At 40.6% G+C, this 22,639-nt stretch overlaps 1 pseudogene; it reads left to right on the forward strand.

Moving 5' to 3' along the window:
* Window positions 1-22,131: 22,131 nt before the first annotated feature.
* On the forward strand, window positions 22,132-22,307 carry LOC115931797 (uncharacterized; annotated as a pseudogene).
* Window positions 22,308-22,639: the final 332 nt, after the last annotated feature.

Consider the following 22,639-nt stretch of genomic DNA (forward strand, 5'->3'; position numbering starts at 1 on the left):
AGGAAAGCCAGTGCAATGTCAAGGGTATCAGAGCCCTAGATGACTTCATGCAGCGGAGCTGCTTACCTGCCCTGAGCCACCTGCCTGCTTCTCGAAAGTGTGAAAGATCAATCGGGTCTACTTCATTAGGCCCTAAACACTACATCGCATGTCCAGGTTCTGGCTTTGAACGTATTTGAACATATGCTAATAGCCAGTCTCATTATGTCACTTTATAGGATCACATAAATCACCATTTCAGACCCTAGAATATTCCTGGTTGAGGTCAGGACACATTTGAAAATGTGGGAAAGGCTGTATAATAGCCTTCAGGTTTTCATGACTTCTTTACTACCTGAGGGATTAGTCAACAAATTTAGTAATAAATCCACAGATATTTGAATCAACAAAATGGACTGACAAGTATCATGTAATTTTCCTCATGTTTTTGAGGGTTACGTGGCAGGTGCTGTTTGTATCATGTACTCTTCAGCTCCTTTTTAGGGGAACAGCATGCTAGCATTTCTGCGTTTTGGGGTGAGGCCTGCTGTCCTCACCCTGGTGCGAGCACATGAAGTGAACTGGACACCTAACAGTGTGGTTTTCCTCTCTGTGCCAGTGGCTCGGATTCCCTCCCTCACCTGCAGGCTGAGCAGGTCGGCTTGTCCATCATTCTGCCTTTTAAGTGAATCAGAGGGCAAAAGATCCCTTTCCCTGGAGCAGATTAGCCATCTCTTTTGATTCAGTTGTGCAAGTCTCCAGCCTCAGTGAGGGCTGTAAAAGGCAATCATGCAAAGTGTCTGGTTCTTTAAGGGAATGGTATTAGTCAGATTTCTGACTTTTTTGAGATGCTGTTGGTGGAGAAATACTTTCTGATGCTTCAAATGCAACATCTTTTATGCAGTTCAGTAAGAAAAAATCTTCCTCAATCCTCATTTTTACAAACATGTCCATTTGATTTGTTACTTTGCATGGTTACATTATTTTTGTGTAATAATTACTGTGGCTCTTAATAACAAGGTTAATTATCACTAGCAAGTTAATGTATTCCACCAGGAGCACTTTTTTTTACCCTGTCTTCCTGTTATGTGGTAGTTTTTCTGTTTCTTCTAGTAGAAGCTTCAGTGAGTCTGCATGCATGCACAGTAAAGGGCTGTATGAGCAGTGTTTTGGGCAAGACAGGCCTGGAGAGCTTTGTCCCATGCCAGTGCCATGGGGCCCAGTGAAAGCCTGGCCTGGGTCTTAATTAAGGACAGAGACACGGAGCACCATCCAAGGGGAGAGAACAAATCTGTTCCTTCACAGCAGATCCTATTTGCAAGTGCCACTCTCTCTGCCTGAAATTCTCTTCTCCCAACTTTCCACCAGTTTCTTGAGAGTTTTCTTTTTTTTTAAAAAAAAAAAAACAACTTTGTTGAGATATAATTCACATTCCATACAACTCACCCACTTAAACTGTATGACTCAATGGTTTTCAATATATTCACAAGTAAGTGCAAACATCACCACAGTCAATTTTAGAACATTTTTATCACCTCAAAAAGAAACCTAGAACTCTTTCCAAATGGCCCCATCTTCTCACCCCCATGGCTAAGAAACCATTTACCTCCTTTCTGTCTCTGTGGACCCCTCCATTCTGGATTTTAATGTGAACGGAATCATAGAGCATGTGGTCTTTTGTGACTGACATCTTTCACCTACCATGATGTTATTAAGGTTCAAGCATGTTGTTATGTATTAGTACTTCATTATCTTTTATGGCTGAATGAGGTTTCATTATGCAGATAGACCTTATTTTGCTTATCCATTCAGCTATTGAAAATCTGGCTTTTGTGAACAGTGCTGCTATGAACATGGACATGAAAATGCCTCTTCAAGATCCTACTTTCAATTATTTGGAATATATGGGTAAGTTGTCTTTAGTGGCCTCATTAAAAAAGTAAAACACAAACAGGTGGAATTAATTTTAATAATACATTTTACTTACTTCGATATATCCAAATCTCACGTCAACAAATCATCAATTAAACACGTAATAAGAGAGTTTGCATTCTTTTCCACTCTAAATCTGTGAAATCCAGGACATAGTTTGCACTTGCAGCTGACCTCAGTTGGAACCAGCCCATTTCACGTGGGCAATACCCACAGGTGCCTAGTGGCTATTGTGTTGAACAGGACCCTCTAATCCTCGAGGTGCTGGGATTCAGGAGGAGCTGACTGTGTGGTGATAGCTGCTCCTGAACTTCAGGTTGCATCCTCTTTCTCTCTCTCTCTCACTCCTCGAGAAACATACAGCAAAAGCTCTTGGCAAAGCTTCCAACCTCATTGTCAGACCCATCTGATTTTACTCAGTGAGAAGGATTATGTGATCTGGCTCTTGATATGATGAGCTAAGTTCGAGTTGTATTTCTTTCAAGAGAATTTTGAGTCTGAAATACAAAAAGTGTCCCAGCAATACACCTATTCTCCCTTGGGCTGAGTCACTTTGGACAATTTAACCTCAAATAATGACAGGGAATTCTTGATACTTTGCTGTTCAACATTTTGTCAGCTCTAATGAGTTTTCAATTTATAACTAATGACAATGCATCTTATAGGGTGGGCCAGCCCATATGGGTGGGGGTTGATGTGAGAGGGTTATCGTTATAATTTCAGCACATACTTTAACAGTGGCAGTTGTACATTTTGCATAAAGGCCTGAAGTCATGTGACATCAAGAATATATGAGGAAAACAAAAGCGTCTTCCAATACAAATAATGTAATATGATAGTTATTCATATAATATTGCCCCTTTTCACTTGAGTTGTTTATTTAAAACCGAGTTAGGGAGGGTGTGACAAAATAACAGATGCTCCCATGAATGCTCATCTCTTTAAATCTGGCCTCAGATGATGTCAGTCAGAGTCTTCTAGACTAACAGGGGCTGCTGCAAATCTCAGCTTTGCCGCCAGCTTGGGCACGTTTCCTCAGCATCTCTGGCTCCCCGTATTCTTGTCTTCAACACAATGGGTGGAAGTGTGGTTCAGTGTCTAAGAAAGTCTCCAGCACAGTGTGGGATGGGGACAGGCTCCTGTTTTCCTTTTCTTCTCAGAAGCCCATGAGCTGGTGCACCATCTTGTTCACCTCGACTCACAGGTACAGGTTTGGGATCACAGTGTGCATTATTAGGGACAGAAAGAGAGTGCCACTGAGATAAAGGCAGGAAGAGAGTACCGCTGAGATACAGGCAGAAGGCTACCAAGGACATCTTTATATTCTTTTGCAGACCACTGGGGTCACTTGAATTTAGAATTTACCAGGTGCAATTTTGCAAACTATCTTAATTATCTTGACATTATAAAAGCCTGTAATCTTGTACTTCTGACATCTGAGTAATTAGGACTTTGAACACCAGTGCCTTCTAGGTCACAGGCTTGCATTTTTTCCACTGCAGATTGGCTGTCAGCCATTACCGCCTTTCTGCTCCAATGGAAACCTTTCTAAATGAGAGCGGGATTGGACAGGATGGCTTTGATTTGAATCTCTGTAAAAACAACTTTCATGTATTGAGCTGCATTGAATTTTTATTTGCGCACTGAACTTTATTTTATATTTTAAAAAGACAAATAACAAGCAATTATATTTGGCAGATAAAAAGAGACATATGAGCATGATAAATTTGGCTGTGGATCTCTCTGACCTAATCTAATAATCATTTTGGTTTCAAAAGCCAAATGATTTCTCAGAGCAGCTTTTTACTTGCTTATACAGCTCAGATAAGAAGAACACAAATAGTTCCCCAGGCACACCCAAGATACAGCAACATTATAAAACATTGCTTATTAATTGCTTTTTAGGTTAAGAATTATGGTAAGGAAAGATTTTGATCTTTGAGAGACATTAAAGTAAAATGATATTTACCCTTCACATGCTAATTTACCCTTGTAAGTTATGGGGCATTTTTATCCATTCTGTAAGTTGTGTGAAGCTTTTGAAACATCTTTAGATAGAAGTTATTTCTTTTCAGTCTATTTTTCTAAGAACCTTTGCTGGCAAATAAGAAAGTTCATTTACCAGGGGATATGTATAAGTATTGAATGTTAAATATTTGTTGGGGAAAGATGAAAATGACATTAATGCATCAATTAACACTTAGTGCAAATATTTTTAACACATTGTTAGGCCCTACTTCTGGTTTTCAAAATTATAACACCATTATGTCATAGGAATAAAATTCTCCTTATAAAATATTTATATACATATAGTACATATTATACGGTGTATATATTATCTGTTATTTTATATATAAATACACAGTATTTTACAGGACTTGTTTTTTCCAGAAGAAAGCAACTTTGTTAGAATTTTATATAAACCTACTTTTTGACCAAAATTTACTTTAAAGAAATCATACAATCCTTTGGGCAAACTATTGAACAAACAAAAATTCCCTTTTCACTTTCCATTGAGTTGATTTAGTTGAAAACATTCAGTTGAAAAAATCAATGTACGTATTTTAGAATACTTTTTTTAGACCAAGCTGAGGATTTAGGGTCTGTTCTTTACTGTGGGGGAGGGAATGAAGCCTCAAAATTGATTTTGTGCAATCGGAAAAGTTGTCAGAAGCCTGTGTGTCCGTGAGAATGAGAAGCAGGTAACCGTAATTGGTGAGGATGCTCAACCAGCTACCATTGCGCTCCGGGGAGCATGTGACCAGTGTTACTGTGGCAGACCAGAGCCTGGGTCACCCCCGGTATACCAACTGTGAGTCAACCACTCCCTTAAAAAAATGGAAGCAGTGCATCAGAGTCATGCAAAATATCTGCTACACCTGCCTGACGGGTCACTGCTGGGCCATGCTCACCCTGCAGTGAGTTCCCTTAGAGGCGGGTTATAACGAGGGTCCCATCCCTGCCTCCTACTGCTGCTTTAATGCTGCTGGCCTGCCCACTCACCATCACCCAGAATAGCCTAAGATCCCACCCTGGGCACTAAGCTCTGTTTCTCTGTCTTTCACGGATTTCCCTCCCATGTATCGTCATGGTCCAGTGTGTCTTATTTCACTTCCCTGGACCTTCACTGCCTGGGTTAGGATCAGTGCAGTGTCAGAAATACAGACTTTAGGTCGCAGCTCCTACTCGGGTAAGTTACTTAGCCTCTCTGTCTCAGCTCTTTCATCTCCGAAACAGGTAAATTTATTACATTGACTCAATAAAACCCCAAGCCTTGAGAGGAAGGTTGATAGTACATGGATCTTTTCATTTGCAAGGATGGGGAAGAAAGGAAAAAGAGAGAATTTAAAGGTAATAGAATAAAGTTGGAGAACTTGTTCAAATGACAATTACATTGTCTGCTTTTAAATCATGTATTTTATTTATTTGTTTTGCCATATTTTGTTATTTAGTACCAACTAATTGCCAAACAGTGTGCTGGGCTCTCGGTGTACAAAAGTACAGAGATCCCAGATTCAGGGCCTTCCATTTGAATGGCGAGGAGGTTGTAATAGACATATGAACACATAGGTATAGCAAGTGTAGAAACTGAAGTGTGACAAGATATTTGTCAGGCAAGAGGAAGGCACTGACGGTGGCCCAGAATTCTGTCACAGAGGAGGAGACATTTGTCTTGAATTTTGAAAGGTGGAAAAGGGTTAATCAGCATTAGCGGGGAGGGATCTGGGCAGAAAAGGAAAGATTAGAGTGTGCTCAGCCTCTTTGGGAATTGGTAAGTGGTTTGCACAACCAAAAACCAAGGTGTGAGGGGAGGACCTATGAGATTCAATGGTGGGCATGTAGACAAGGGTCCTAGGAGCCAGACAAAGGCATTTAGAGTTCACACTTCAGGAATCAATGACCACGACAATGATGTGACGAGGTCACAGAAACCAGCAGAGAACATAGTTTTTTTAAAAAAGTTGCCTGAATGCAGCGGCTCCTGCCTGTAAGCTTAGTAATTTGGGAGGCCAAGGATGGAGGATAGCTTGAGTCCAGGAGTTCAAGACCAGCCTGAGCAACATAGCAAAATCCCATCTCTACACAAAATTTAAAAAATTAGTCCAGTGTGGTTGCACATGGCTGTAGTTCCAGCTGCTCAGGAGGCTGAGGCAGGAGGATCGCTTGAGCCTGAGAGATTGAGACTGCAGTGAGCCATGATTGCACCACCCCATCCCTGCCTAGGCAACAGAGTGAGACTCTCTCAGAACAAAAAATATTATTAACATTTGTTTTGATTGACAAATCATAACTGTATACATTTGTGGGGTACAATGTGATATTTTGATAATTATACAATTATACAAGATGAAATAGTTAGATCAACCTAACATATTCATCGCCTTGCTTACCTGTTCTCTTTCATGGTGAGACAATTGAAATTTATGCTCTTAGTTATTCTGAAATATATGACACATCATTACTGACTACAGTACCTTGCTATGCAATGGATCACCAACCCTCTATCTGAAACTTTGTTCTCTTTGATCATCAACTCCTCACTCCCTGTCTTCCCACACCCCGCACCTGTCAGCCTCTGGTAACCATCATTCTACTTCCTGCTTCTATGAGTTCAACCTTATTAGATTTCACATGCCAGTGAGATTATGGGGTATTTGTCTTTCTGCGCCTACCTTATTTCTCTCAGCATAAAGTCCTCCAGATTCATCCATGTTGTCACAAATGACAGGATTTCCTTCTTTTGAAAGGCGGAATAGTATGCCATTGTTTGTATACCACATTTATCCATTCATCCACGGATGGACACTTAGGTTGATTCCACATATTGGCTGTTATGAATAGGGCTGCAATAACTATGGATGTGCAGACGTCTCTTGGACCTACCTTCAGTTCCTTTGGATACACACCCAGAAGTGAGATTACTGCATCATTTACTGGTTCTATATTCAGTTTTTTGAGGAACCTCCATGTCATTTTCCACAATGGCTGTAGTAATTTACATTTCCACTACGCATAAGAGTTCCCTTTCCTCTGCATCCTCTCCAACATTTATTTTTCATCTTTTCGATGATAGCCATTCCAACAGGGGTGAGGTGATAACTCATTGTGGTTTTTATTTGCATTTCTCTAATAATTAGAGATGCTGAGCATTTTTTCATGTACCAACTAGCTACTTGTAAATCTTCTTTTGAAGACTTTGGGTCCTTTGCCCATTTTAGCATCATCTAATTATTTGTTTTCTTGCTATTGAGTTGAGTTTCTTTTATATTTTGGACATTAGCTGCTTATTTGATGTATGATTTGCAAATGTTTTACTCCATTTTGTGGGTTGTCTCTTCTCTCTGCTGATTGTTTCCATTGCTGTGCAGAAGCTTTTGAGTTTGATGCCATTTATTTGTGTGTTTTTGCTTTTATTGCCTGTGCTTTCAGGGTCTTATCCAAAAAAAATTATCGTCCACACCAACGTTATAGAACTTTCCCTTATGTTTTCTTCTAGTCATTTTAGAATTTCAGTTTTTATATTTAAGTCTTTTATCCATTTTTTAAATTTTATTTATTTATTTAGAGACAGGGTCTCACTCTGCCACCCAGGCTGGAGTGCAGTGGTGTGATCTCGGCTCACTGCAACCTCAGCCTCCTGGGTTCAAGTGATTCTTGTGGCTCAGCCTCCTGAGTAGCTAGGATTACAAGCACCTGCCACCATGCCCGGCTAAGTTTTGTATTTTTAGTAGAGATGGGGTTTCACCATGTTGCCCATGCTGGTCTCAAACTCCTGACCTCAGGTGATGTACCTGTCTCAGCCTTCCAAAGTGCTGGGATTACAGGCATGAACCACCATGCCAGGCCAAATCTTTTATCCATTTTAAGTGGATTTTTGTGTATGTCATAAGATAAGGGTCTAATTTCATTATTTCACATGTGGATATGCAGTTTTTCCAACATCATTTGTTGGAGAGACTCTCCTTTCCCCATTGTGTGTTCTTGGCACCCTCATCAAAAATCAGTGGACCATAAATGTGGGGGATTATTTCTGGGTGTTCCATCCTGTTCCATTGATTGATTTGTCTGTTTTTTATGCCTATTCTAGGGTGTACTAATTGCAACTGCTAAAAGAGTTTAAAATGAGGGAGTGTGATGCCTCCAGCTGTGTTCTTTTCCTTCATGATTGTTTTGGCTATTTAAGGTCTTTTGTAGTTCCATATGAATTTAAGGATTGTGTTTTCTATTTCTGTAAAAAATGACATTGAATATTTGATAAGGGCTGGACTGAATCTATAGAACATATTGGGTAGTTTGTACATTTTCACAACATTATTTCTTCTACCCATAAACATGGAAAATATTTCTATTTATTTGTGTTTTCAGTATTTTATAGTTTTCATCAGCATTTTATAGTTTTCAGTATGCAGGTCTTTTACCTCCTGGGTTAAATTAATACCTAAGTATTTATTTATTTTGTTGCTATTGTAAATGGGATTTTTTTTGAAATTTACTTTTTAAATATTTGTTATTAGTATATAGAACGCTACTGATTTTTGTACATTGATTTCATATCCTGAAACCTTAAGTTGTTTATACGTCCTAACAGTTTTTTTGTGGAGCCATTAGGGTGTTCTATATAAAAGATCAATTTGTCCGCAAATAGAGACATTTCACTTCTTCCCTCAATTAGAATGCCTTTTGTTTCTTTCTCTTGCTAAGACTTCTAGTGCTATGTTGAGTAGGAGTGGTGAGAGTGGGCATCCTTCTCCCTGATCCTAGGAGAAACGCTTTCGACTTTCCACCATTGAGAATGACGTTAGCTATGGGTGTGGCATGGGCGTCTCTCCTGTGCTGAGGCAGCTCCCTCTATGCTGGATCTGCGAGGGTTTGCTATTATGAAGGGCGTTGAAGCACGCTGGGGGCTGAGCCTGGAGCACCTGTGAGGGTGCTTCTTGTGGTGTGGTGCCTCTGGCTAGTTTCTCTGATGTGGCACCTCCATGGGCCAGGATCGATCTGTGCCCTGTGTGCTGTGAGCCCCACCTGTTTTTGTTTCTAACTGGCCCTGTGGGCACTCCCAATGTTTCCCGTGGGACAAGACAGGTGTGAGCTCCTGCAAAGTGGCCCAGAATGGTGGGGATGCGTTTCCCATGGGACAAGACAGGTGTGAGCTCCTGCAAAGGGGCCCAGAATGGTGGGGAAGCGTTTCCCGTGGGACAGAACAGGCGTGAGCTCCTGCAAAGGGGCCCAGAATGGCGGGGGAGCATTTCCCGTGGGACAAGACAGGCGTGAGCTCCTGCAAAGGGGCCCAGAATGGCGGGGGAGCGTTTCCCGTGGGACAAGACAGGCGTGAGCTCCTGCAAAGGGGCCCAGAATGGCGGGGGAGCGTTTCCCGTGGGACAAGACAGGCGTGAGCTCCTGCAAAGGGGCCCAGAATGGTGGGGAAGCATTTCCCGTGGGACAAGACAGGCGTGAGCTCCTGCAAAGGGGCCCAGAATGGTGGGGAAGCATTTCCCGTGGGACAAGACAGGCGTGAGCTCCTGCAAAGGGGCCCAGAATGGTGGGGAAGCATTTCCCGTGGGACAAGACAGGCGTGAGCTCCTGCAAAGGGGCCCAGAATGGTGGGGAAGCATTTCCCGTGGGACAACACAAGTGTGAGCTCCTGCAAAGGGGCCCAGAATGGTGGGGAAGCAGAACTTCTGCCTCCAACTCACTTTCTCACTGTGCAACTGCGGATCCAGAGGAATCTCTGCATGTGAGGCTCTGCCAGGTTGGGGAGGAGTGTGAGCTCAACATCTCTCTCCACTTTTTACCATTGCAACAGCTTTTCTTAGCTCTGGGGTCCAAGAGTGTGTCTCAGCCTTAGTCCTGAGTTCTGGGACATGCACGATGGTATTCTTGCCTGTGGAGAGCTGCTAGTTGAATTTCTGTGGTGGTGAGTGACGTCAGTGAAGTCCCATTCTGGTTTCTCTCTGATGTCACACTGAGAGCAGTCTTGGTGAGAAGATTTATCTTTGTGTGAAAGCAAAGAAGAGAGGAGAGAACCTGCATTTCTCCTCTGCAGTATCCGCTGCGTTTTTCTGTAGAATTGGGTGTGCCATTTGCAAGAGCTGTGTGTGTGCAGCAGAGCAGGCAGCCAACAAATCCTTGCGGTTCAGCGTGAGTTGGGAGGGAGAAAGCGCAAACCACTAAGTGTAGACAACACGCAGGGAGTTCAGTTGGGAAGTTTAGCAAGTGGTGTCCAAAGCAGAGTTGCTCCCTCAGCACTATGGGCAGGTTGGGCCACACAATTCTTTGTTGTTGGGGAGGGAAGGCTGTCCTGTGCCTTGTAGGAGGTTTGGCGGCATCCCTGGCCTGGACACCCCATGACAGTGGCAACCCCTCCCCTGGCGGTGACAAACGTAAAGGTCTCCAGATGTTGCTAAATGTCCTCTGGTGGGGGTGGGAAGGGCATTGCCCTTTGTGAGGACCGCTGGTAGAGACTGATGCAGGGTTCAGAAAAGAGATTTTTCTTTTTCAGTTGGGACATACATGATCAGTCTTGGGGAAGGAAGCAGAAGCAATGGTGGAATAGGACAAAGATAAAGGAAAGAGGTGGAAAGTGATGCACAAAGACCGCCATGACCCGGTGTGGGGTGATATGGGCGAGGACAGCATCCAGTGAAGAGGTCCTGGCTCCTGACTGCGATTTGGTGGCTCTACTGTACCCTGTGCAAAGGGTATAGGTTGGTGCTTATTTTCTCTCCATGTGGTCAGAAGTCTCATCTTCAAAGTGCTTAAACTGTAGCCCTTGCCCTGTCACCTCTGGTTACTGCTGGGACCTGGGTCACACTCCTGGTTCATCTGCTGGCCCCAGGCCAGGTGAGGCTCCCACATGCCTGCTGGCCTGAGAAACGCTTACGTGAGTCACAGGGGCTACTAGGGGCAGAGAGAAGGGAAGAAGATGGAGAAATTAAGTGAGGAATAAGACTGTACAAAGCCAGGAAGAAGCCGAAAGGGGACTTGGCTCTGGCAGCATTTTGTTTTGCGTGAGTCTGTGCTGGAATAAGCTGTCAAAAGGTTGTCTACCCATTGCCTTCTGGTACCTTGTGCTGTGCTCATTGTTGGCAAAACACTTGAATGATTGTGGCCTAAATGTGCAGTGATAAAAGACAGAACACAGCTTTGTTATTTTTCCAACCAGAATAGGAGATTGGCTTTTGGAATCAAGATTTAAAACTCAGCCTTATCCTCATGATTTGCTTGTGTTTTGGCTTGTGCTTGAAGTGACAAGAAAGATCAAGGGTTTAAATGTGATCTTGAGAAGACATGAGAGAATTGATATTTTCCTATCTAATATTTATATTACTTTCCTGTATAGAGTAGGCTAAGGATTTTATTTGGACGCTAATTATATGTAATTCCTATAGCAGTTATTTTGATTAAGCCAACTAGATTTACCTCTAATTATTCATTTTAAGCCCTAGATTTAAAGATAACTTTTTATTCTCTGTAAACAACCTAAAAGTTGCCTTAGATTTATATTTCATAATACGTAAAAATGCTGAAAAAGGGCTTGTTTGGCTGGAGAGACATTTTAATTTTTCCCTTTAATTTTAAATGACAATAGTGTGTGTATAGGAGCTGCGTTTCCTACCGAATATTCACCTGGTGTGGAGACTGAATAACATGCCACTCTAAGGGTTAATAAAAGCATTAAGTAACTTGCATCTGGGAAACATCAATTGAACAGATAATTGCTTCTTTGTGTTTCTGCTTAGTAGTGGCTGGACATGTAAAGTTTCTATACCACAAAATGAAAACAGTTGAGCAAACAAGAGGCCCGGGGTCACATAACCGATGCGTGCTCAAAGCTCAAAGCAGCGTCAATCAAACCTGGAGGGTACCATGTCGAGAGATGGTATCTTTTCATTAATCAGGAATTGGTACCCGGACGATAGAGGGCCTCTGTAATGAAAACCTCAGTTAGCAAACAGCCAGAAGAGAGAGAAAATAATCCAACCAGCCAAATAATCAAAGAACACATGAAGTGTCTGTAGGGAGATTTCCACAGTGGGAAACCCATAGAAAAAGTTCTATCTCTCACTCTTGTTTTTGTTTTTTGGTTTTGGATACAATTTCATTTAAGTAGAAAGATCATCCATGATTTTCTCAATCTTCCTTATGTCTTTTATACACTATACTTGCCAAAGTAGCATAGACAGAAAAAAAGCAGGAATCCTATGGATTTCCACCCTTAGTCCTTCAACTAACTTTAAAATAACTTTTTATTTTTTTATTCAGGTCTACGTTCTAAGTCACACTCCCCTCCCACATGTCTTTGCCCGCTATTTTACTTCATTAATATTTACCAGCTTTTCTGAATTTAGGCACCAATTTTGTATTTTCATATATTTCTATGCATATCCTTCAGATCCTTATTTTCCTCAATATTCATGTAAAATATATAAACTATAATTTCTGTGTTCTTTTAAGAGATAGCAGGTACCTAAACAAAGGGGTGTTCTCCCATGATTTTTTTAACTCAGCATTTTTTGCCAGAAATGGTCACTTGGGATTTATTCCTATGCCCTTGTGTTTTTCCCTCCCCCTCCCCTTTCCCTCCCTTCCCTCCCTTTATCTTTTTCTCTCTCCCTTCCTCCTGCCCACCCACCCTACATTTTTCCCTCCGTCCCTCCCTTCTTGCTCCCTCCCTCTCTTTCTTCCTTCCTCCCTCCCACCCTCCTTTCCTTCTTTTCCTCTCTTTCTTTGTCCTTTCTTCTCTTCCCTCCTCCTTTCCACCCTTTTCCTTTCACCAATATTTATTGAGTGCTTATTGCATAAGAGACTTTGAGTGTCCAGTGCTGGCTTGTGGCAGGACAAGCTGCAGACAAAACCCCTCAGACACCAAGTTGTAGAAGGAAGGGGTTTATTCAGCTGGGAGCATTGGCAAGACTAACATCTCCAACAACCGACCTCCCCGAATGAGCAATTCCTGTCCCTTTTAAGGGCTCACAACTCTAAGGGGGTCCACGTGAGAGGATCGTGATAGACTGAGCAAGCTGAGGGTTCATGACTGGGGGCTGCATGCACTGGTAGTTAGAACAGAGAAGAACAGGACAGGGATTTTCACAGTGCTGTTCCATACAATGTCTGTAATCTATAGTTAACCTGACCGATTAGGTCAGGGGTCGATCTTTACCAGGCCCAGTATGTGGCACTGGGCTGTCTGCCTGTGGATTTCATTTCTGCCTTTTAGTTTTTACTTCTTATTTCTTTGGAGGCAGAAATTGCGCATAAGACAATATGAGGAGTGGTCTCCCTTAGCTAAGGACTCTGACCCCTCCTTCTGTGGGACTCCATGTATTGTTTCTCATTGGGAACACTGGGAATAGCAGGGCCCAGTGGAGTTTGGAGAGTGTCGCCTAGTGCTCTTTAGTTGCAACCATCTGAAAATAACATGAAAAGAAAGGGGAATTTCCTGAAAAATGTTGGTGGTAGCAATGAGAGCAAGGCTCAAAGAATAAACTGGAAGCTGAGAAACTAGGCTTGGAAATAGAAATCAAAGGGACTGGGGAAGCAAGGACCCTGCATTCGTCTCTGGGCAGGAAGGGTTCGCTCAGCGCACTGGTGCTGTGATAAATATCATGTGCCTCTGCTGTTCTCTCATCACGGATCAAGAGTCCAAGCCTGGAGGGAGAGCGACTGACAGCCATAGGCTGGTCACACGCCTGCCTGAGAGCTGCACGGGAGCCGGCGAGGAAAAGCCCTTGCTGCTTCCAGTGTAAGGCAGGTGTCTGGATTTATCTTCAAGAGAGCCAACACGATGAATGAAGGAACTTAAATCATGGCACGGTTAGAAAGAAAAGTAGCAAGACAGGAACTACTCCTTCTCTCCAAACAAAAAGAAAACCAAAATGAGATATTCACTATAATTAATATGAATTTGCAAGGGAAATAACGCAGTATATGATCTCAGTCTCAACTTACATCTTTATTTCAACTATATCTACTTCAGAAAGGATTTGAAGGGTTTCCAATAAAAGACAAATAAAATGTTATAAATGGTAGATAAATGAAGATCAAATATGACCCTGGTAGAGGTATGATAATTTTGTCTGTCTCGTTCAAGATCTACACTGGCTGCACCTGATATAGTAGATGCTCAATAAGTATCATTACCTTCTGCCAGGTCCCTCCCAGGACACGTGGGGATTATGGGAACTACAATTCAAGATGAGATTTGGTTAGGGACACAGCCAAACCATATCAGTATTACATTTTATTGCAACTATTGGCTCAATAGGTGCACTATGTATTTTTGTTTAAAGTTGTTGCTCAAGCGTTTACCATATATATTGTTAACTTATCACAGTTTATTCTTAAGTACTATTATATCATCTCCCAAGTAATATAAAAATCTTACAGCAGTATATAAGCAGTCCTGGCTTTTCGTGGTTCTTATATGCAGGAATTTTTGTTACTGTGCTTTGATTAGATAACATGTATAATTCCTTCATGGACACAGTGCAAATTTCACTTTCCACAGTGTATTAACTACGTGTAATTTCATTCAGTAAAAATTTTGATGCTGGTTTTTATACAAAAATTAGTAAGTATTTAATGGACAAGCATGATGATCAGTGAGCAATCATGCTCTCTCTGTGGAAGTGTGCTGGTTATTTGTCGCTGTGTACCTGTGCGTCTGTATGAATCTGTAGACAGATATCAAGGTGTGTAGTTGTGTAAACTACTTGTCCTCCAGTCATAAACTCACGTAATTTAACTTTTAAAGCACCATCACTGTTGGATAAGTGTCCAGGTCACCTTTATTCATTTGGATACCTCCATGAAAATGTTAAAAAGCTGCTTTTTACTAACAAATACAACTTTAATCGTCCAGCTAGTGGACCAAGGAGTTATTTCAGTGTTTAAAGCCTACTGTCTTAGACAAACTTTTAAACAGACTACTGAAGCTACAACTGGAGATCATGCAATTTTTAAGCTAAGTTTTGAAAGATATATTACTTAAAAATGCAGTTGAAATACTTAAGCATCATGGCAGCAAAGAAAGTGAGTAATAGGTGCGTGCAGTACAGCAGAAACTTGTATTGCTCTGTGAAAATAACATGCAGGATACCAACAGAATGCAAGTGGAGCTATTGGCTCATTTTGCTCCTGCTTGTGCAGAACTTTTCATGTCAGGCCGTCTCCTGGGCTACTGGTGAGTTTATGGATCAGCCCAGCTGTAGTCTATCCTGTTGTTCCTGAAGTGGGGTGGAGGTCAGCCAGCAGCCTGCAAAAATGTTAGAAAATAAGAGTCAAGCAGGACTTTTGATGCCCCCAGATCATGTTATTGTTATGATCAGCCATCCACAGCAGGTGTCTTATTTGCATTACATCTGGTGATAGCGATGGATCTACATTGCTGTTTGCCTGTTGTAACCCATGGCATGATAATGCAAAATTATATCCGATGATAGTGATGGATCTACATTGCTGTTTGCCTCTTGTAACCCACAGTGTGAGAATGCAAAATCCAGGGTTAGGAGTGCAGTCAGTGGCAGTGTGACTAGGTGTTTCTCTGTATGATACTAAGAAAAATACAGCCCAGGAAACTGTTAGTGCTTTCATTTTGTTTCACTATAGGTCTGCCTGGATGATCAAAACAGATAGGAAGGAGCCATGGTGGGGCAATGATCCTGTTCTGTTGTCTCCTGGAGATTCAAGCATTATATATGGAGAGCTATCATCTCTACCCCTCCTCCCGGTTTACTCTCATGGTGAGGTCAGGTAGAGTTTAGCAGGGATGTTCATGTGAATATCGTCTGTGTTTGTGAATAGGTTCATATTTCAGTTGCAAGCAACATGATAACTTTAAAGTTCAGTTGCTGGTTAATAACTGTCTTTTTTATTAAGTTGATACTGAACTTGATGTCTTTTTGCAGCACTAACAGAGATTACTGGTGCTACCTTTTAGCTTTTGATCATTTATGCAAGCCTATATCTTTAGCTTTACGCTGTAAAAGGGGTATTTTTTCAACTTTTTTTGGTGAGAGTATTAAAGTTGACATTATTATGATCACAAGTGTAAACAGGTATATAAGGAAGTGGCGATACATTGTTAAGACTGCTGTTATTCATGATGCTTAGCCAAATGAAGGTGCAATTAATACTGCCATGTAGAACTGGAATAACGTCAGCTCAGGAACAGCAAGTTTAGATAGTTTGACTGTAGTGAATTTTCATGAATGGAATAGTTAATCATTTTAGTGGATCTTGGGGGTCAATTCAGGCTGTTTTACTTGATCCACTTCTTATTATCCTTACAAAGTCTTCTGAGATAACACAGCACTGATAGTTGCTAACAGACTTTATATCTACCACGTTATTAGCATTTTATCTTGATACACTGATAAAATAAGCTTCAGGAATACTTAAAAGATTGCAATGGCTTCCAGCTGCCAAATGCTAGATTTAATTATTTTTTAGGACCAACATGTGGGTTTAGACACACCACTTGTGGTGCAGCACACATGTATTATCCAAACTGAAATTAGGAATTCAACTGAAGTCCACATAGAGTCGAAAAATGTGAATATTTGGACATGATCTAGCTCACTTTATTTTGTAGAAAAGAAAACAGATTCAGGGAAAGGGCATGCATTGCCTAAGGTGATTCAGCAGGTTTGGAGCAGAAACGCAATACAATCTCTGTTCTTTTGCTTCTCAGATCCAGAATTTTTTCACAATACTGAACTACTTATGTTTCTGATTCCTTATTTTTTCTGTTTTATACTTTGCCAATATTGTTTTACCAAGATCCTATTCTTTACCCCAAATATTTAAATTCATTACCACTATTGTCTCTTTATAAGTAAAAGTACTAGTTGTTATTATAAATGATTATTCGATCACTTTTCTTTTTTTTTTGGGTCCAGTACAAAGTTAGTAACAAATAAACATTATAGGCCTTGGCAATCCAAGGGGAGCTCAAGTCCTCCAGGGCACATCAGGAAAAGGCTAAACGACAGCTGAGCTTCGAGTGGACAGAATACAGCTCTCATATGGACTGTTGAGTATTTGATCTTCTTCAACAATTTCATTCATCTTCAATTTTTTAGTCTTTGAAGTGATGGATTTAGTCCTTGCTATACTCGACTTTCAAGTTTCTTTTGAAATAATTATAGATTCACAGGAAGTTGCAAAAGGTACAGGGATGTCTTAGGTACTCTTCACTAATTCTCCCAGCGGTGACATCTCGCATAGCCATAGAGCATATCAAAACCTGGAAACTGACATAGGTACAATTCAGAAAGCTTGCTCAGATCACAACCATTTTGTACACATTTGTTTTTGTATGTACGTGTGTGTATGTGTGTGCATGTGTTCTGTGCATTTTTTCCCCGTGTAGATCTCTGTAACTACAACCTCGACAGTCAAGATACAGAACTGTAGCCTCACCACCAGGCTCCAACTTGCAATCTTTGTGGACACTCTGACACATTTTCCTCCACCCGTTCCCCTTGGCAACCCATAGTCTGTTCTCCATCTTTACAATTTTATTTCTATAATTTATATAAATGTAATTGTACAAAATCGTATTTTTGAAGGGAAGAAACAAGTCACAGATATTTTTGTTCGCACTGCAAAATAATTTTTAACACTCATTTATTTTATGTTCTATTTGTCTCAAAAAATGTGCTTTGTTCTTTCCCATATTTTCTGATATCAGGATAGGAAATCAATAGCAAACAAAACATAATTCCATTCATTTTTTTCCACAGCTTGTTTTTCACTGCTGTTTCCTAACGCTTATTGTTCCATTTACTCTTTCTCTCTGTTTTCCATCACATAAAAGTAACTTTGTGTTCTTTATCTCTTCTAAGAAAACTTGGTAATGAGTCTTTAATGTGAAGCCCGGACCACCTTTGTTTTGATTTTGTGTTGTGGGTGTTCTTTTGTGTGATTGCTTTCATGGAGAGTCCTTGTGAAGCTGGGCTTTTCCAATGGTTTGTCAAAATGGAAATAGATATTTAACAAACCAAACACAAGATGACCTTGCTCCAGGAATGCATCATTTCTGAGAAAACACTACCTCTTCCAACTAGAGATTGTGAATATTACTTATATTATCCTTTACTCCCTTTTATTAAAACTGTATTTTTTTTACACATTTGTATAACTCGGGTAATGAAATGTGAAACTAAGTGATTGCCTACCAATTACAATTGATATTAATGATGCTAGTGGGAGGCCACCTCTACAGTGGCTGCGCCATGTCTAGGGACTTGCTAGCTTTGCTAAGTTATATGAGATTGCCTACGTACTAAATGCAAGCTTACTCATGCACATAGGAAACCATTTGTATTAATATGATTAAGAAGCCCTGCCTAACCCTGATGAAAAATTACTTGAAAATAACAGAAGACAGAGTCCTTATTTTAAAGTACATTAACTATTGGGAGTAATTACTATTAGTCCAAACATAACTGGATCTAATGAGACTGAATAGAAACAAACTAGACATAATTGGAAGCTAAGCAAAAGTCAATTAAATTCCTATAATTTTACCTTTATAAAAATTATTGAATTAAATGACCTGGATCCATTAGCAGAGGAAATAAAGCCATGAAGAATATTTGCAGGAAACTATTACCTTTTTTGAGGGAAAAATATTGTTTCACTTAATGATTAGAGTTTAGTAAAATGTAGCTTAATGAATTTTGCTGCCTTAGCAGTTTAATAACTTCAAATGAAGTAATTATGCAAATTTTTGATAGTTTTACCTACAAAGTAATGCAGGAGTTGTTTTAAGGAATCCAGGAGTAGAATTTATTTGATAGAATAAAATAACATATTAATAAAAATCAGCAAATTCAGATGGTTTGGAATAAAGGTATGATTGCTTTTACTCAATATTCACTTTAGGGCTGGGTTAGCTGTGTGGGAATTGCAGTTGACCTGTTGTAGGAATTGTGTGCTTGGAAATACATCACCACATTGCTCCATGTAGACTCCCTCTGTGATTCAAGTCTTGTTCCTACAGCGCTGCTGTCAACCCTCAACCACCGTCACCCTATAGACCCCAAGTCAGTTTGTATTCAGTAATGCAAGTGGTGTTCTGTGCAACTGGTCACCCAAGCACTTGGTGCTAAGAAACTGAGAAAGTGATGACCAAGACAATCTCATCAAAACACAGCCAGGGCCAGTCACAGTATCGTAATTTCTGCTTTCTGGATGTTCAAGGAAATGTAGATCGTGACTCCTTCTGTGATGCCTCATTATCTTCAAAAGGAGCTATAAGCGCACACTCATTTCCAAATGTGATGGAATAAGATTGCAGTTTCAATTAGGTCCTAAAGTATAATTAATTATATAATAGTTATAAAAATATTAATTCTGTAAGGACAGTTACAAAGGAACAGTAGCAAATAAGTCTCAGGAAATATATCAAATGAGATGTTCAGGTGTGATGCAGCTTTGTACATACTATACTAAATACATTATGTCTGTAATTAAACCAGCTGCATACACAATGCAGGTGTGGCAAATTCTTTGCTGAAACATGTATGCCAGTTTCCTCATTTTTTAAAATGACAAGTGCATGCTTAATCAGGTTAGAGTGGATAGATTATGATATTATCAATGCACTGGACAAATCCATTAATGATACGGTGAGATTTTGTGCAGAAAAATGGAATAGAGAGGTGTGAATCCAAACTTTGAAGAATAAAGAGCATACATTTGTACTTAAGAAATATCTCTCACTTTCATCCCTTATGTGCCAAACATAGCACAATCCAGCCCCACCCAGCCATGACTCTTACATATATCACTCCTGACAAAGCCGGCCTGGCAATTCAGACCTGGAGCCCAGGGAAAAGAGAGGAATCCCATGATTTCTGGCAAACACTGCTGCTTCTTTTGTAGTGGTGTGAGATGAATGCCTCTACATGCACACAAGTGCCATGTTGAGGGGGATGAATCTTTCAAGATTTGTTTAAAGTCAAATAATGTGAAGGTCCATGACTGACCTCCAGGCCTCTCAGAGCTTCAGTTAACTCCTTTGTGTTAGGGGATGTTAGAAGAACATTTACAAGTCAGAGCAGGTGATGCTCAGGAGCAAGAGTGAATGAGGAGGAGGAACCCAAACAGGTCCAGCACAGAACATCAGCATCTGAGCATCAAGTCTATCCCTGAGAAAAAGTGGTCCAAAGGTTTGTGTGGACCCCATTCTCCAGGCCTTACAAACCCTGTGATTTCTGCCTCATTCTGTCCCGTCCTGTCACTTTGAGTCTGAATTGGAAGAGAGAAAAACAGTAACTAGATCAGTAAAGTAAGGAGGAGTGAAGAGCAGGAAGGTGGAGGTCGTGGTGGTGGAAGATGGAAACCTCCTCGTGTGAAATAGAACAGTTTGAATGTCAGCTGTCACTGCTCTAGATCTCCTAAAACCCACTCCATTTTTATTAAAAATATACATTGCATTTTTCCAGTGTACACGATATCATGTTAAGAGTTCATAAAGTTTTGAGGATGTGAGTCATCAGAAAGGAGGTTTAAAGAACCGATTATTTTGGTGGTCTGGCTCCTTTACCCCAGTAGGAAAAGATGCCATTTTGCTTACGCCCTGTGCTGAATTTCAGAATGCCTGTCAACCCAACACGCTTCAGCATGAACTTTAACTCAAAAAATCAAAAAGTACCAGGATCAATTTACAATCCTAGCTATACGATATTTTAGAAATTACAAAGCCTGTAAATGAGCTATTTTGTCAACTTCGTAGATGAGAAATCTAAGAGTGGGTTAGTCAGTTCTCTTAGATTTCTCATATCCATAAAGTGGATAGAACATCTAATTTAGAGGCTTGTTGAAGGATAGACAGAAATGGCATTTATAAAGTATCTAGCGAAACTACTGCTAGGGATTATATGCTCAGTAAATGATGAGCACTATAATCACAAATAATTTGATCTTTGCCAGTGTAAAATCTATTTGTCTGTCTGCTTGGTTTTTCTCGGAGGCATAGTTTCCCTCTGTCGCTCAGGCTGGAATGCAGTGCTGTGCTCACTGAAACCTCTGCCTCCCAGGTTCAAGTGATTCTCCTACCTCAGCTGGGATTACAGGAGCCTGCCACCATGGCCCAACTAATTTTTGACTTTTTACTAGAGATGGGGTTTCCCCATGTTACCCAGGATGGCCTTGAACCTTGGCCTCAAGTGATCCATCCACCTTGGCCTCCGAAAGTGCTGGGATTACAGGCATGAGCCACTGTGCCTGGCCACATTTATTTTAATTCAGAGAACAATTTTTCAGTAAGGTTGTACAAATGATTGTCCTACATTCCTGCATGTTTGAAACTCTTTTTCTCTTTTTGTCTCCGTATGTGAATGACAGTTTGGCTAGGTATAGAATGCTTGGTTTACAATTTTTGTTGTTCATAAGTCTATAGTCTTATCTTTGTTCCCATCCTCTATACCAGCTTGAGTAGGATTAGAGTGTGGGATTCACCTATAAAACTCTATACCCATTGAACAAGTCCTCTTTTCCCCCTCCGCTAGTCCCTGGCATCTGTCATTTTATGTCTCTGTTTCTAAGAGTTTGACTACTTTAAAAACCTCATATAAGAAGGATCATGCAGCACTGTGTTTGTATTTTTGAGACTAGTTTATTTCACTTAGTATAGTATCCCCAAGGTTTATCTATGTTATGACATATGAAAGGATTTCCTTCTTTTTTAAGGCTGAATAATAATTTATTGTGTATATACCACTTTTTAAAATCCATTCATCTCTTGACAGATATTTAGGTTGCTTTTACCTCTTGGCTATTATGAATAATGCTGCACTGAACATGAAATGAGCAAGCTCCTTTTTTATCTCTTTACTTTTGTTAGAAGCTTTTAATTCCTGATTAATGAGTTCTGAATGTATGCAGAGGTCTCTACCTGGCAGTGACCTAAAGCCTTGTCTTCTGCCACCCCACTCAGCCTTCAGATTCACGTGTCTAGATTCTTGAGGTTGGGAAATGTTTCCCTAGCAGCCATGGTTTTGCATTCATTGGCCATTCAGGTTTTCTGCTTTGCCATCTTCCCCCGGGGGTTTCCTTATCCTCCTGGAACACAACTAGGCATTTAAGTCCATGTTGACTGTATTTTACCTGCTATTTCTATGTGTTTTGCAATAAGGGCTTTTCAAGATACCCATAACTTGTGGCTAAAAATGACGTTTGTTCCAATGTGCCTTAGAAATATCCAGTTTCATACTTACCTGGCAGGGTAGATACCATGATCTTAAAGGCAGTTTTCCCAGGGCAAGGCTTATCCATTCCACTCTGGATCCAGTATAGGGATATGCTGATCCCTGGAATTGCCCCAAATGTGGGAAGCTCTACTGCAAAATTTTTGGTAGTGAGCGATGGTATTATGCATTCATGTATGAATTCAACTGAGTATCCAGTTGCATACAAATAATAATAACATCTTCTATAAAATGTATTCTTGTGTATTAACACATGGGGCTCTCTAGTACTCCTGCTGAGATATATGGGAATCTACCCTAGTTTTGCCATTTTCTCCTAACATCAGTCTACTTCTTTTAATATTCATTGCTTCTCCCCATTTCTGTAGTTCAGTGCATGTTCCTTTCCTCTGCAGGAACTACTTCTCTTTCCTCACCCAACTCATAAATCCCTGCCTCCTACCCTAAGGGTAGGCACATGACCCAACCTGGGAGATCAGAATGTCACACCCCCAATACAGGATTGGTTT

Source organism: Gorilla gorilla, chromosome 12 (assembly GCF_029281585.2).
Source record: "Gorilla gorilla gorilla isolate KB3781 chromosome 12, NHGRI_mGorGor1-v2.1_pri, whole genome shotgun sequence".
NCBI classification, from domain to species: Eukaryota; Metazoa; Chordata; class Mammalia; order Primates; family Hominidae; genus Gorilla; species Gorilla gorilla.